Raw genomic sequence first — 17,488 nt, 5'->3', positions numbered from 1 at the left:
CTTTTCACTTCCTATGGCCTCATAGCGTAGAGGTAAGATGTCACGTTTTCTTTCACTTTCTTTTTCGCCTTCAGGTTCGAACCTCCCTCCTTACTACCACTTTTTTCTTTTACACCTCCAAACACCCAGGCAATGCTGGTACCCTCGCTAGTAAGATAATAAAAGAGGTTCCAAAAGACTGGGAACTTAGAATTGTGAATTGTTACAAGAGTAAAGGGAAGCTCTGTGTGAACGTAATTACATAGGATTAAAGTTGATGGATAAGGTCCTCAAAATGATTTATAGAATAATTCAGAAATAACACTTAGATACAAAAATACACCAGTTTTTATGGCAACCATCTTTAACTGCTTAATTGCTATTACTACGATTTTTGTTTATATCTGACATAACCTTGGACACAAGTTATGTAAAAGTTTGACAGAATGTGAATAAAAAATTGTATATATTTTGTACAGATCAGTATACATGGATTGGGTTTGTAGCCATAAAAATTGAATTAGACCTACCATAAGAAGCAAATATTCCTGAATATGCAACATTTCATTATGACAACATTGTAAACAGATTTAAATCTAGTCTACGATTATAATGATAGACAAGTAATAAGAAATACATTAGGTTAATATTTGTTTAAAACAAAATTGGTTATCAGAAAACTGGTATAGGTAGAGAAATGTAGAATTTCTTTTTATTAAAAAATTAGTGAAATAAAAGATTTGATTGATCCAAATGCACAAATTAAAACAGTTTGATAAAAATCCAGAATTCAAACTCAATAAACAAATCTTTTGTCATTCAGTTTGTCCTTTGTTGCAAATTCATTCTTCAACATTTATTAACAGTATTCTTGCTTGTAGATGTCTAAAATTGTGTTTTAGGATTGACAAGTTAATCTTTCCTGACACTAACACTTCATCTATCTTTTGTTGTGTAAAAGTTTCATGAAAAGAGATTTAGGATTAAACAATCAGATAAAGTTAAACTAAAAAAGAAAATCAAATTGAATGGTTTCTATAGGACTTTATATATTGATTTTTATACAATTATTTAAATCAATACCTGAAATATTAAAATCTATGCAGAAAACTGAAAATAAAAACTTAAGAAATCAATTATTAATAAATGTTAGAAATGTCAGTTTCATTTTTATTCTTTTTTTTAATATAACATACTAGCAGGTGGGAGAGTTTTCAAATTAAAAAGTCAGGTCATGAATGTCTTCCAGTGATTGGCGGGGGGGGGGGGGGACTTTTAAAAATCCCCAAATCAATACTTGTCTATCAACAACAATGGTAAGGTGGATGATGTGTATTGTAATTATTGTAATTTAATTTGTTTACATTTGTAAGAGATGTTACAATCAACATTTCTTGCATGCTTAGATCAAAATTGACCAAGTAATTGAACTACAGAATTAAATACACCACAATGCATTTCAGTTTCTTTGTAAATAAGCTAACCATTTTTATCGATAGTTAAGAATAAAAAATGGAATTACTTTTTGCCCCTTCTAAATTTGGCAGAAATGTAATGGTTTATTAGCTTTTTAGAGGAAAAGAAAGCAACAAAGATAAGAAATGTGACAATGTACAGTAGAACCCCGAGATACAGTGGCTCTAGGATACAGTTTTTTCATTACGATGTGGAATACAATGTTTTCACAGTCCTTGGTTACGGTATTTGCCTTGCCTTACGGTGTTATTTATAATGTTATTTGATTATATACATGTGTATTATATACTGCACTGTATTTTGTTACTAATATTTAGTGTCATATCCTGGGGTTTTACTGTAATTGTCTGAAATCAACATTTCTTGCATGTGTAGATAAAAATTGATTGAATTAAATCCACCACAATCTATTTTGACTTCTTTGTAAATAAGTCAGCCATTTAATCTTAATAGTTGAGAAAATAAATGAATAAACTACTTAATCCTTTGAAATTTAAAAAATATTGAAACTGTCAGTCATTTCTGCCTTTAAAATTCCTCTTAACAAATCATGTATTAAAAGATCAAACGATTTGAAAGCTATTTACATCCATAAATTTTATAGGCAATAAAATAACATTACCATCACAAAATTACTTAGTTTTGTAACAATTTGAATGCAATTAATAACTTTAATGATACAATAATCATTAAATTTAACATTCAACATCCTATTAGTAAATATTAATTTGGAGGACAAAAATTAAAAAAAAAAAAAAAAAAAAAAAGCAATTACGTGTTAAAGAAAACAAAAATAAAAGTTAAAAACTGGAAAATGCTAGGTTGGTTCAGTTTGTATTAAATATTTATATCTGAAGGGCGCATAGGTTCACCAATTAAGATAGATCTTGAAGTAAACTGCATACAGTTCAAAGATCATAAATATCAGACCAATGTCCTTATTTACTTTCCTCTCTTACAAGGACAAAGTTGGACAAGATCAGTTTTAATAAGGAAAATCCGGCTTAAAAAAAAAAAAGGGAGGGGGGACACAGTTTGCACTGGGACAAAATAAAAATTGTCCCAGTTTAGAACGATTTCTCCTTCACTGATCAAGAACAGAACGGATTCTACATTTTGCTCTTAGCCAAAAGGTCTCATCAAACCAATCTCTAATCAGCTAGTGCAATGCATTACAAAGTCCATGTGTTGCCCACACGCATACCACATTGCTAATAAATGGAGCATGAAGAGCAGATGCTCGAGATAAAACAGATCAATATAGAAAAATGGTTTCACCAATAACAATCTCTTCATGATTACATAGTTGAAAACAGAATAACAAAAATATGCTTACAATAAAAACAAAAGTATGAATCAATATGAAAATATATCAGTGATAAGCTTGCATTATCATTATATTCTTTTTCATGTTCAATTTATGTAATGGCATTCATTGGATGGCTTTAAAAAATTGATATTTAAACTAAACTATCTCTGGCGATATATTTATTTAACCCACAGATTCTTTTGTCTATCATTTCTTCCCATGTTTTTCTTGGTTTTTCTCTTAACTGAACATGCTACCTCAACTGTTCTACATCTAATTCAAGAATTTTAATCCATTCTTTCAACGTGATCATCAACATTGAAGACTACTCTTCTGCATACATCTTCCTATATGTTCCAAATTTAATTATTCTCTGAGGTCATCAAAACTAAGCATTGTATCATTTTCATGTAAGGCATGCTCTCAATGATCACTGTTCAGGTTTCACTTCTATACATTACAGTATATACACATGAAAACAAATGAAGATATGCCGATAAGAGAAAAATAGTGTTTAAAAATTGAATATCAACTAAAATTATTTGTACGTTAAGCCCAGCTATGTAAAGAAATATCAAGAAAATTTCATTCAAAAAAGATTAAGAGGACGAACACCAAAGAGATGAGCTGACCAGATAAGGGTTGAGATGACATGCCAGTTCCGACAGCTGAAAGACTGGCCCAAGATCTTGATGAACAGCAGAATTTTGTTATCAAGCATATTGTTTATTTATTTTACACAGGAATCACCACTTATCAAGGTCTGGAGGCTACTCGAGGATAAAGGTTAATGGGTATACATTAGTCAATGTGATTATAGCGTAGTAAACATAAGTAGTTGGAATTTTGTAAATTGGATTACTTAGGGGGATGGTTCATCAAGAACTTGTTTATGTTGGACTTGAAGACAATCAGATTGTAATTAGCTGAAAAGCAGGCAAACGGAAGAGAGTATCGATATACTGTACGATGGAGAGGTACATCTGAGGACCTATTACATTTCTTTATCTTAACCGATACAACAGAGTGGTCGGATGCTCCCACTTTTAAAGAACAGATCTTTTATTAATCATTTTTAGATTATGTAATGCCAAAGTAAAATAATTATTGGAAACCATTAATTGAACACATGTTGCCATTTTGGGAATCAAGCTAAGAATTCCATAGATCCACAAAAATTTGAACTCCAATCTCTGGTCCCCCCTCGCCAATCTTTCACGAAAAACACCCGTCTAGCTGAATCCACTGTGAAAAATTTCCCCCACACTTTATCTGTGCCTAAATCAAAACGTGGATTCCATGAACAAAGCTTCTTTCTTAGAACTGCACGCCTGTGGAACTCTGTTCCGTCTGCCTGCTTCCCACCTGACTACAACTTGGATGTGTTCAAGTCCAACGTTAACAAATTCCTAATGAACTGCCTCTTAAGTAAACACTTCATCAAATCTCCACACTAAAGTAATGTACTTGCAATAACCCCTATCCCTGAGTGGCTTCCGGGCCTTGATAAGTGATGACCACTGTAAAAAAAAAAAAAAAAAAAAAAATTATAGCTCGACATAAACAAGTTCGTAGTCCGAGACGGTATTTGTTAGGTCAAAAAGCTAGCAAATATAACACCTGCCTTTTTCTACCTCCCTAACAAAACGATTTTAAGTGATTAGAGGAAGTAAGAAAGCAAATAAGTGGAACAACCACCTTAGACTTTCCTCGCTGTCTGAAATCAACTTGAAAAAAGGAAATCCTCCACTTTATAAAATGTCAACAGTGAGCGTTTATTTTTTTTCTCTTTAGGTCATCCGAAATGATAATATATGGAAAATAAAATTATTGATGTAATTCTACGATTTTATATGAACATTTTAATAATAAATAGCGAATGGAACACAGGCGAAGCATAATATTTTTCTCCCTCATTTTTTACAGCAAGTATACACTAGTAGTGAAATAAACAGAATGCGTTTAGATAGATATATGATACTATTGCGAAACTCGAGCAATTTCTTTTGCAAGCTGTCTCTTCTATTCAGTTGACTTACTAACTCTCATACTGTCACCTTTAGCCAACTTTTTGGTTGAAGGGCACAGCCATCCATGGATATTTTCAAATTTCTGTTGCTCACTTAAAACCTGCTGCCCTTAAATGTTTTTGTTCCAAATACTAAAAATCTTTTCACACATTCAGTCAAAAAATCTTTTTCCTTCAAGTTTTTCACATCCACAGGACATGTTATGACAGTTTGCATAAAGAGCTGTCATTTAATAAAGCAAAGTTCATTTACTTTGCATCCAGTATTAATTTTGGATGGTCTCTGTGAGAACCATACTTATTCAAAGTATTATGGAAAAAGTGATAATTGTTTTTGGTCGCTTGATATAAATCAACAATAACAAACCATTGCAATAAAGCTAATCTTGATGAGTATTATGTGAATAATGTGTTGCTTAAAGGGAAATAAATTTCTTTGTGAAATAACATGACAAAGCCATGATTAGATGGATCTGCAATGTGAAATCGGATTGAACTCACCACATCAGGTCAGAGGATTTGCTGAGGACACTGTTTGCTCAGCATGGAGGTTAGTCTAAAGAGGAATTGGTTGCATTGATACGATTAAGTGAAGTTTTTGTTCATGGATATCCTAAATCGCGAGAGGGTTAGTCGGCCATAGAAAACTTCAAAGCGAATGGTTGGACAAGACAACAGAGTATGGAATTTGGAGACAATTCGTCCAATCAAAGAAAAAGAAATTTGCGGTTTTCTAAATTTTTTTGTTTTTTGTTTTTAGAATTTTTGTTTTATTTGTTAAAAAAAATAAAAAATTTAAAAAAAAAAAACATTTCTGTCAGTTTTTTTTTTTATTATTATAACGGATATTCTAGATATACAATAATTAGTCAGCTGTTATTTGTTCTAAGTTTCCCTTTACTTGCCTCTCTACGTGGGCAGTTAGACATAAGATCTGCTTTTAATGTGGAGAAAATGCAGCTTCCCAAAACGAAACACTTTGAATTGGGACAAAAATTAAAATTGCTTCAGTCTAGAACAATTTCTTCTTCATTCACCGAAGACAGAAAAGATGAAATGTAGCATCAACACAGATACTACACTTTGTTCCTAGCTAAAGGCGATTGAAACTCTTATGCCTTGTTTTGTCCATCTCATGTAAGTTTTATGATGCTGGGAGCAGGGAGGGGGTAAAAGAAGAGACTAATTTTAGAGATGTGTCTTGATTTTATTTAACTATCAATTATTTCCTCTTAAAGTTTACTGGAAGAGGATTTAAATTAGTCATTTCTTCTGAAAAGAAAGGGGACAGAGAAAGAAATTAAGAAGAGGTGGAAAAGGAGAGACAAATGCCTAGAAACTAACACCATGTTAAAAACTAAAGAAAGAAAATAGAAAAGTTTTCTCCTAAATACACAGGATTTTTTTTCTTTGAGAAATCAGCAGCCAAGGTGTTGCCATCTGAAAACTCTTAAGAATGTTAAAAATCAGAATTGGATTTTTTTAATCTCACCACACAATCAGACAGTGTGAATATTGAAAGATTTTTAAATAAGGAGTCAAGGGTATATTTGGCAGTTGTTGGAATTAGAAAGTTTGGCATTCTAGGAGTCAAATCTTATACTGCACAAATATGTGCAATCACATGCAGATGTGTGAAAACTGCTGCTACCTTTTATTATCTAAATGGGTGGCCTCCATTCTGTCCCGAAAGACAATGGATACCCCTGTAAAAAGTATTTGAATGTGTAATTATGAAGCAAGGGCTGCGCAATCCCTCAACCTCATCTCCCCAGAGTTGGCACTGCCTGATTCCAATGGCATGTAGTCCAGGACAACTGGAAGTAATGCCAAGATAAGCAGAGAGCACATACAGTACTTGGTATTCCCAAATGTTCACCATTTTAGTACTGCTCAAGCTCAACAATGCTTAACTTTGGTGATTCAAAGGGAACCAGTGTGTCAACAGGATTATGCTGTATATAAATGGTCGATATAAATGAAGTAGTTGAATGAAAGGAAAACAGATATACAAGATTATTGAAAACAAAAATTATTTTAAAATAAAAAATATAATATAGTTTTGTTAGATTCATGGCAAACACTTTCAATTTTTTTTTTTTTTTTTTTTTTAGGGATTTTCATCAGGTTATTTTTACTGGTTAAAATTTGTATTTTAAGCCTATTTTATCCTATTTTAATCTAGAACAAAAGCAGATTAGTTTTACTAACAATCATTTTTGTTAGTTTATATAAGTATTGAGTTTCTTGTTGAAAAATGCTATCCCATCTTAAAGGAGGAGGTAATACCTGAGAGGATGGTATCATAACAACAAAACAAATACTCTGAGCATTAAAAAGGTAGTACAATAGTACATTGATAACAGTAATAGTAAAGTTAGACTTCAGACAGATATGAAATATGAATTAGTAATAGATATGTGTGACCAATTAACAATTATTAGCTTTACTGACGATTGTCATAAAAAAGAAAATCAAAATTTTACTTTTTTTTATAGTCGTAAAAAGATCATTATCAGTTTTCTACAATTATTTTAAAGATAATTCATAAATTAAAATGTTTGATTTATTGAAAATAAAACTTTATTCAAAATTACATAATACTGAACAGCAGCCATAATTCTTTCCATTAAAATCTAACATTACAAAAAATAGATTAATATTGAAGGACTTAATATATAAGCTTGTTTTTAAAAAATTATTTTCACAAATATATTCATAAATCATATTAGTGGCCTGGCAAAGCCACAGGAGAGACAACCAAGCAAAGAAAAAACACTAAGCAAAATTCATTCCAAAGCAGCAAAGCTAAAGCTAGCCTTCCAGAACACTATATATATATATATATATATATAGACAAATTTAGGCATATTTTATTGGTTTGAAAATATAGGTTCTTTTTTACCAATTGTCATAAAATTTTAATCAGAGAATGGTATTATAATCTTCAAAATGCCTGCAAAATTTCATGTAGTTTCATCATATAGAACCAAAGATATTAAGTTTGGCTACAAATACAGATGCTCCTATATATTTTTTTTTTTTTTGTGCATTGATATTCATATTAAAAAAACCTTTCTATTTCTTTAAAAAGAAAATACAACGTTGTTATATATGGGTCATGAAATTGCATTCATCTGCAAAAGATCTAGATAATTTGCATATTCTTTTAAATCTCCATTTTAATTCCCTATTAGTTTTTCTCGCTTTTCTTATGGGATGATCATCTTTAGTTAACTATTACATGTAATTATACTAATGCAGATATTCTACATGATTTATACTTGTGTAATATTTGCGTAAAAAAGTTATAGTAAACGCAAACCGCTTTCTATATATATATATATACTTTTAAAAATTTGCCTATCAAACTCCTGTCAGTTTTTGGTCTACAGACATGAAACTTAATATATAGGGTATTTGAATCCATGCAAAACTTTATATTTGGGGTTTAGCAGGAGAAAATTGGTGCAAATGTGTGAAAATTAAAAAAATGGAATTTTCCAGGTGAAGGTCAAACAATAGCATTATGAATATGTATGCATAACGTAATAGTTATTGGTTCATGTTTGAATTTTTATCCTTGCAGCAAACGTGTCTTTATAGTTCAGGCATTAACATTAGTGGAAAAAGTAAATCATGAGCTAAAGATTTTGATTCTTGGTGGTGGCGCACAAGTCTTTTTTTTTTTTTTTAAATCACTACTATATATTGAGTCCAATATAATAAATACGAAATCTGCATTAGTCAAAATATCATATTTAAGCGTATTTTACGACCAGACAATGCCCGGTGGCCTACTAGTGTGTGTGTATATATATATATATATATATATATATATATATATATATACCACCTTTTTTGGCAATTTTATAAGTTCCAAATCTTAACAACTATTGATCAGAATTTTAAAAATGAAGGCTCGTTGGAAAGCTAATAAACTGAATTGTGTAGTGGGCTATATGAAATTTGCCCTTAATGTCACAGCCAAATTAATTCTTATTAGAATCGATCTGAATTATATCTATATATCTCCACAGTGTATTATGGATTTTTTCATACTTATTTCAATGATGTTCAATAAAAAATAGAGAAAAATAATTATAGATATACAGAAATTCTTTGACCTTATTTTTAAGTGCTTTCAAAAGAATTGATTGTTTATTACAAATAAAGAAATTTTTTACTTGAAGTTTTGAGGTTTTTTCATCTGTCCAAACATTTTTAACTGTTTTGTAAGCCATTCTAAAGCAATCTTTGTTGGCCTTATACAAAACATGATTTGATCTATATATATATGTATGCATTTGTGTTAAATCGATAGTGTGCAATTGAGGGCATTCGGTAAATTACGTAAGGGAATCCCCATAATTTGCAACTATCAAAAGAAAAAAAAAAAGAAAAGCCTGTATTAGAAAGAAACAAACAAAAAGACGTGTGGACGTCAAAAAGGTGAACAAATGTTTTCTACTGCGACCAGAAGTCATCATTCTAGAAATAAACGAGAGGGTAACTTTTCAAAGACAGTCACCTGGACGAGGATCAGAAATGAATGATGTCATGATACGAAAGTCTGGAAGTGATACATATTGAGGCATTATTCTCATTTATCTCAGGCTTAAAAATCATAATAATCATGGTGACTGGAGATGAATTGGTGAATTTGATTGTAATTAGATGATGAATCATGGCATATATTTAACTGTACACACACACATATACACACAAACAAATAAATGAGAAATGATAATAAAATGCACTTGAATAATGACAGGAAAATCTCATGCCGTATATGCTTTATTTAGTCCATATGATGTTTTAGTACAATTTCTACGCCTTGTTTAGATAAGTAAAATTCAAGAGAAAAAAATCTTACATTGTGAGGAAGCCTTTTGGCTAGGAGCGGAGTGTAATATCTGTTCTGATACTACACTTCATCCTTTCTGTCTTCAGCCAATGAAGGAGAAAATCGTTCTAGGCAGAAGCAATTTCTTTTTTATTTTTATCACAATCTAGAGTGACCGTTCTGTGGGGAGCTACAACCCCCACCCACAAAAAAAAATAAATAAGTAAAAAGAAAATCATTGTCTCACTGTGCCTTCATAAGGACGCAAGCAAATAGAGAATACAAATGAACCAGGTAAACAGTGTTCTTCCTTCGATATTGGCTAATATACATATATAAGGAAGGTATAAATTGCACTGAAACAGGAACTGTATGAAACCTATTTCATGGAAGAGTTTCCATTCATTATTTATATTGCACACACCAGATTATGAGTGGCATTCTTCATTAATACAGGTTTGATTGAAGAGAAAAAAAAGCCTGTTTATTCAATGAAACAGGGAAATACATTGCTGGTTCACCAGTGGGAGGAAAACAAAAAAGATCAGAAAATTAATAAACAGAAGCTTCCACTTTTCTTTTAATATATATATATATATATATATATATATATATATATATTGTTAGAGAAAGTTTGTGACACACTTTTTGAAGTTGTCATAATCTAACAGAGAATTACAAAAGTGATAAATCCAATATCATACAAAATATGAAATGAAAATTATTGCATGTTCTACTACATATTTTGCATATTATGCACACGGCATAATAATAAATAATAATACGCAAGTTGTTACGATGTCGTAGAGGTCAATATAATAGCAGTTGAGACGTAATGCGGTTTGGATCACAGAAAAGAAAATCAGTGAAGTATAAAGAAACTTTCCATTGTATATTTTCAATGAAAGAATCAACATAAAAGGATCTCAAAGAAAGAATAATGACAGAGCCTTTCTTTTTATGAAATGCAGAAAGTGGATTCACTATTACAAAGAAACCGCTCTCTCTGTACTCACATGCAGTTATGGTTGAAAAGATTTGGTAGACCACAACTATCTCCTGTCTCTCCTCCACTGATGATGATGAAGAATAAGAAGTTGATGATGACTGACGTGAAAGATGATGTTTTCCTCAAATATTATTGTTGTTTCGAAACCTGTCATCAGAAATTCAACCTCTTCCTTCCTCATTGCCGGGATATCTCCGTGACGCTGAAGCAGACGTAGCAATAGTAATAGCAGCAGCTGCAGCTGCGTTTGTAGTAACAGTGGAGATCAACTGCAGTAGGCATTTTTACATCTGGGACAGCAGGAAAAGAAAGAAAGATGGAGAGAGAATTGGAGGGGAGCTAATAAAGCAGCAGCAGCAGCACACACCTATTTAAGGTCGGGAAATGTAGGGGGTGCTAAGAAATAATAGCATCAACGGTGGGAAAGGGGGTAGCAGGATGACAGTGGAGGTTAGGGGCGTCGGGGTAGATGGTAAAAGTAGTGGACAACAATATCTTAATTATAAAAGATGTCTTTTGGGAGTTTTTTGGGTGGGGGTATAAAAAACGAGAAATATTTAGTTAAAAAAAAATAAAAATAATCTCGAACTTAGCAAGGTTAAATCAAGTAAGGAGTTATGGTCACAGTGACATCTCTAAGAATTTAGACTTAAAAAAAATTTAAACAAAAAGAAAATACAAGAACAATTCAGATTTAAAATATAAAATGTTAAATACATGAATGCATAATAATTAAAAATTTTATGTTGCTTATGATATTATGCTCAATAAATAGAGTCAATTGAGAATATATACATACAATTTCAAAGATAAAGAGAAAAAAGTTCAATAATTATTAATATTCAGAAATAGACATCAATATAACTAATAGCTTCACAATTTTAATCATCACATCTATAAGAATGTATATGTGATTATATATATATATATATATATATATATATATAGTGTGTGTGTGTGTGTGTGTGTGTGTGTGTGGCGCCAAAAAAGAAAGTCCGCACTTGCCATTTTTTCAAAAACCACAAATTTAAGCTAAATTGAATGTAACTTTATAACAACCTATACATCATTTGATTTGCCATTTTATTTCTCTATAATTTTACCTGTTCATATTTGACTTTTAATTTAACTATTCTAGTGTTCATGTCAATTTAAAAATTTACTTCAAATTGAGAAGGCAAAAAGGAACTCCGTACAATGAAAAATTGTTATTTAAATGTAACTTTAGAACATTCATACAACACCAATCAACAACAAGAACACAATGAACTAGTTAATATTTAGTAGCATAGCTTTTCTGCAATTTGACAGCCTGCAATGTTTTGAGCATTTCTTGAATTAGTCTGCAGCAATACTCCGGTGAAAGGGCATCCCACTTCTCTTTAATTATTGTCCGAATTCTTCCAGGTTTGAAATGTTATCATTGCGTAGCTGTTGTTTGATGTGATACCATATGTTTCCGATAGAATTGAGGGTTGGAGATTATGCAAGCCAATCCAAACACGGAATATCACGCTCTTCAAGGAACGTCTTGACATTGCCAGCTGTGTGAATTGAAGCATTATCCTGTATTAAGAAGGGATTATCAGCCAAATTCCGGCCAAAGTAGGGTAGAAAATGCTCAATCAACATATTAATATACTTTGTCAAATTAATTTGATCTTGCAAGCGAAATATAGGCCCTGGACTATTGGCACTAATAATGCCCCACACCAAAACTTGCAGTGTTGAAACTGTGCACCTAGGATTAAATTCTTCGTCCTTTCTTAGACAGATGCACTGCCTACCAACATTGCCTTGCCTATTGAACATGCTTTTGTCACTAAAAATCACTTTCAACCTATAGGAGTTATGATCTTCATTGCATCTGACAAAGTCCAGATGGCACGCTTTCTGTTCTTTACAGAAATCATTTCTTGCATCTTGCAATACAGCCTCACAAATTAAATTCCTTCAATCCGTTCTTAAATGTAGAAAGAGAGCACTTTTTAACAAGATTACACTGCTGTTAGATTTGGGGAGCCATTTCAAATCTATTTCTGCGGCTGCGGATCTTGATAGCATTGGCTTCTCTGTAAGAAGACACCCGAGGACAACCAGATTTAGGGGCATCACGAACACTGCCGGTGTTTTGGTGCTTTTGCAGTCATTCACACCTTTTTCTTATAACATTCCGATCTGTGACCGATTGGATAAACCAGAACGGTGGATAGCTCCTGTCGATCACTAAAAGAAAGCCGAGGCATAAGGACTAAATGTTACGTTGTATAACCTGGAACAACAACCATTACGATTAGAGATGCTTTGTTGCCTAAAAGATGTTTTAAGCTCATTTGTTGTTGCAGAGTTTCTTTTTGCCTTCTCGATTTTAAGTTAATTTTTCAAATTGATGTGACCACTAGGGTATTTCAATTAAAAGTCAAATATGAAGATAAAATTACAGAGGAATAAAAGGCGAATCAAATGAGGTATAGGTTTGTTTCAAAACAGCTTAAATTTGCGGTTTTTGAAAAAAAATGACAGGTAGATTGTAGACTTTTTTTCGGCGCCACCACACAAAGATACAGAGTAGATGACTCATGATCGACTGGAATCAACTTGGTACATTGTACATTAGTGTATGCATTGATTGTCCTTAAAAAAGATGTATTTTAAAAGTACATTTATTTATTGGTAGTTTGTGGAACATGTATTCGATTTGGAAAATATGTACAATCTATATCTATAAACGTGGATGTGTCTGTGTATCTGTGTACATTTTCGTATGCAATAACTGTCAATTTTAAGTCTACAGACTCAAAATTTGATATACAGGGTACTGAGATTTGGGAAAATCTTCGTGATCGGTTTTTGGCCAGAAATTTGGCTGTTAAGGGGTCAAAGTTCAACAATTTGACCTTTGAGAACTCTACCAAACTCCTGACAATTTTGGGTATAAACACATGAAATTTTAGACATAGGTTCCTTGGACATGGATCTAACTTAATACCTTGATTTGAGCCCAAAACAATAAATGTTAAGGGGTCATAATAGGAGTCAAAGTTTTTTTTAAAATTTACCTCTGCGGTCTCTACCAAATTACTCAGACAATTTCTGGTCTAAACATTTGAAATTTGACATAAAGAGCATTCAAAGATAGGGCAAGCCTTTTAATCGGTTTGGGTCGAAAATTTTTAGTTACCAATATATAAATATATGTATGTATGTATGTATGTTTGCATGTCTGCCTAAAACTTTTTACAGAGGCGACAGATTTTACCAAGATCAGTATCATTTTAAAGTCTGGCCTTTCAGAAAATTGGCTAAAAGCATTAATATCTTTACCTTCACTTTTCTACGGGAGAGGGGGGGGGGTCGCTTTTTACGCCGATATTTTCGAAAGTCATCCCCCTCCTTTCGATTGTCTAGGCTTAATTTTAAATGTCACTTCCGGTTTGGCGGTGGTCATAATAGCATAGACGTCAGGTTTTTTCCCCCGGTTCTTTTCCTCCTCCGTGGTACAGGTTCAAGCCTGCCTTCCTACTACCACTTTTTTTTTTTTTTTTTGCTCAACAAACACATCCAAACACCTCGGCAACGCCAGGCTGAAATGCAAGTTATATATAAAAGAAATTGTACAACTACATATAAAAACTTGAAGTTTAAATGTAATGTGGACAGACATCTCACTGCTCAACACCCCACAGTCCCCTGTTAGACATGATCTCAAATAGTAGCCCCTTACGTCCCAAGTGGCAACATGCCTTGTTTGGCAGAGAAAAAAAAAGAACTTGCATCCTTAGATTGTGAAACTTTTGGGTTTAATACACTTTTTTTTTTTCAAATAATTTTAAGATGTTTGAAAATATTTATATATTTTAACTTCCGTTGAATTTTATTTTTGCTTCATTTTTGTTTTTTAAATACAGCAAGAAAATTATTATGAAACTATGGTATAGAGTTTTGAGCCATTTGAAAATTTGATTTTAATGAAATTAAATAAATGGAGTGCTCTGTCTCTCAGTATCAGATAATATAAACAAATATAAAAGCATAACTTCACTTAATTTTGTTGATGACTAATAAGATTACTGATTATTATACAACTAGTCAGGTTTCTAATCTCAACTTGAAACACTATATAAAGCTATAATACAACAAAAAACAGTTGTCTATTGATAACCAAATATTTTTTTCCCTGGATTCATTTCAAGTGATAGTGTAAGTTTTAGGTGGTTGTTTGAGTTGGTATCTACTTTCCAACTTCTCCCTCACCACTTGAAATGATTCTGTCAAGGATGGGGAGGGGGACTATAAAAAAGCGAGTGTTTTACTCGTTAACTTTTGTGTGATGCGACAGAAATTTTCACCCCAAACAAGGCACAGTGCCACTTTGATGTAGGGGGCTACTATCTGAAACATAATTTGTAGGGGTACAATGTGGGGAATTGAGCAGCAAGACGTCTGTTTACATTACACTTGAACTTCTGCGTGTGAGTACAGTCAGGGAAGCAGGAACCCGGAAAGGAATTCCAACGTTTAGTAGTCCTAGTGAAGAAACTATTAGAGTAGAAGACTTTTAGGAATTTCTACTGTGTAGGGATGGGATTTTGCTACTTGTTGGGTTTTTGGGGGGTATTTATGTCGAGGGGGTACAAGGGCTTGTAGTTCGTCAGAGCATCCACTATTAAAATACTTGTAAAACAGGCAGAGGGATGTAACATTTAGTCACTAGGACAGCAGTTAGTGCCATACCCTGTTAAAGGCCTTAGATATATCTAGGGCTATCACCCTAGACTTCCCTGCTTTATCCAGTCCATGCTATATATGTTCAGAGATTACAGTTAGGATATCTGCAGTAGAACAGGCTTGCCTAAACTCACACTGTTGGTCGGACAGAAGTTTAGCAGCTACAAGGTGGTGGAGTAGAGCTTGATTAATTAAGGACTCAAATATTTTTGCAAAGAAAGGGAGGATGCTAATGGGGCAATACTATAAGGGCTAGTTCTTTCACCATAGAAGCAATTTTCCAGCAGTCAGGAAAGCAAGATCCATTGAGGCATTTGTTGAAGTTTGAAGAGAACAGGAGCAACATCAGTGGAGCATGTTTTTAGTAGTACAGCAGGGATGAGATCAGGTCCATGTGCTTTTGAGGTATTCTAGGTTTGTTTTTTGTTTTTTTGTTATATATATATATATATATATATATATATATATATATATCATGTACTTGAGAAGGAGTGATTTTCAGATTATCTAATAAGGATTCTGTTCACAGAGAAAAATCTGGGAGGGAGTGCTTTGCTGGGTCCAAAGTGGAGACAAACCGACAGGCAAGCAGATTAGCCTTTATGGTTGTTGAATAGTGGGGGAATTGTTGATTATCCATTATTTACTACACAGTAATAGATTTTCCAGAAGTCACAAGTTCCTAATTTCTGCGCTTCAATGCATTTTTTGGTGGTTTCGGTATATTCTCTCTTGGCCGTGGCTATTTCCTTCTTACAATTACTTCTAGCTTCTATATACTTTTGTCTATTCGTACTGGATTTATGTTGGATGAGTCTGCAATATGCATTCTGCCTTTGAGTAATAGCAGTTGTGCAAGTAGAAGTAAACCATTGGGGAGAGTGGAGGTTGCTATAGAACTTAGGTGTTGGAACATGTGCTTCAATTGCCACTTTGAACCATTCAATGGTTTCATTCGCACACTGTTCAGCAGGAAGAGAAAAGATTTTCCCATAAAGCATCTGTGATACCTGATGGCATCCCAGTCAGGTTTATTGTTGTGTACCTTGTCGTTTTGAGCAGTAGTTCTTCAAATTGGAGTCGAGAGTTTAGGGTGATATCTATTATTATCACAGCGTGATCAGCATTCCTGAGAGGGCAATGGGCATTTGTTATGCAATTCTCAGGAACTGTGGTCAAAAATAGGTCCAGAAGTGGGGCGTGCTGGTCCTGACGATCTGAGAGAGAGGTCGGGAGCGTTATTGTCTGTGTCAAGGAATGGGAAATAGAAAAGTTATGTGTGATGCTACCAGCTGTGTCAGTGTAGTTAGAGAAGCCAAATCAATTACTGTGGTGGACATTAAAATCGCTAAATACATGTATTTGGGCGTTACAAATAAAAACACATGGGTTTTCATTGTGGAGTGGAGTATTACAAATTTAGCATACTTTTTTAAAATGTTATTTTAAAATCCTGAGAATGTCCATTAAACTAACAAAAAAATGCACAACTTTCTCAGGAGTTTTAAACAAATTATCCGCATAAATTTGGAGGAGGCAAAAAGTGTTTTGTTCATAATTACACATTCGGTTAAAGGCGACATTTTCTGTTTATAAGTCAGCATTTAATTATTGAAATGAGATTTTATGTTTTTTTTTATGGCATATCAACTCGGATAAGACCTCACCATCAGATGTAGTGTCAGGTAATGCTATTATCTAAAATAAAGAGGCTTCAAATTAAATAAAGAATAACATCTTTCTTCAAATTTTGAATTGATATAAAAAAGAAATAAAAAAGGTAAGCATTTCTAGAGAAAATAATTTATGTTTATAAATGAAAAATAAATCTTTAGGCCATTTATAGAAAACAAGAATATTTATACAAAATGCTAAAATAGCCCATGAAAGTGGATTCAATTTGAATAAATTTATTTACTTTGAAGAGCTTTCAATTAACAAAAGATTAGTTAAAAGTTACATGCAATTAAACATGGTAGTAAAATTATATATATATATGACTAGCTATCCCGAATCTGCATTACCCAATACTATTTATATGGTCATTTTTGTTTTGCATTTTATTTACTTCAACGTTTGCTATTTTTTAATCTTGTAACAAAATATTATTTA

At 32.6% G+C, this 17,488-nt stretch overlaps 1 protein-coding gene across 19 annotated transcripts in view; it reads right to left on the bottom strand.

Annotated features, from left to right (window-relative positions):
• The window catches only part of LOC145285776 (ralBP1-associated Eps domain-containing protein 1-like), a 309,459-nt gene that overhangs the window by 228,668 nt on the left and 63,303 nt on the right, over nucleotides 1-17,488 (bottom strand). For 2 of the 19 annotated variants that reach the window (XM_080134132.1, XM_080134135.1), the window contains exon 1: nucleotides 10,656-10,946. The exons of the other annotated variants lie outside the window; for them this stretch is intronic. The gene's annotated coding sequence lies outside the window, so the exon portion shown is untranslated. Of the gene's footprint in view, nucleotides 1-10,655; nucleotides 10,947-17,488 lie in introns of those variants that run through there. 19 annotated transcript variants of the gene reach the window in all.

Source organism: Euprymna scolopes, chromosome 10 (assembly GCF_053919585.1).
Source record: "Euprymna scolopes isolate OS-2025 chromosome 10, ASM5391958v1, whole genome shotgun sequence".
NCBI classification, from domain to species: domain Eukaryota; kingdom Metazoa; phylum Mollusca; class Cephalopoda; order Sepiida; family Sepiolidae; genus Euprymna; species Euprymna scolopes.
This window is presented reverse-complemented; position numbering and strand designations above follow the sequence as displayed.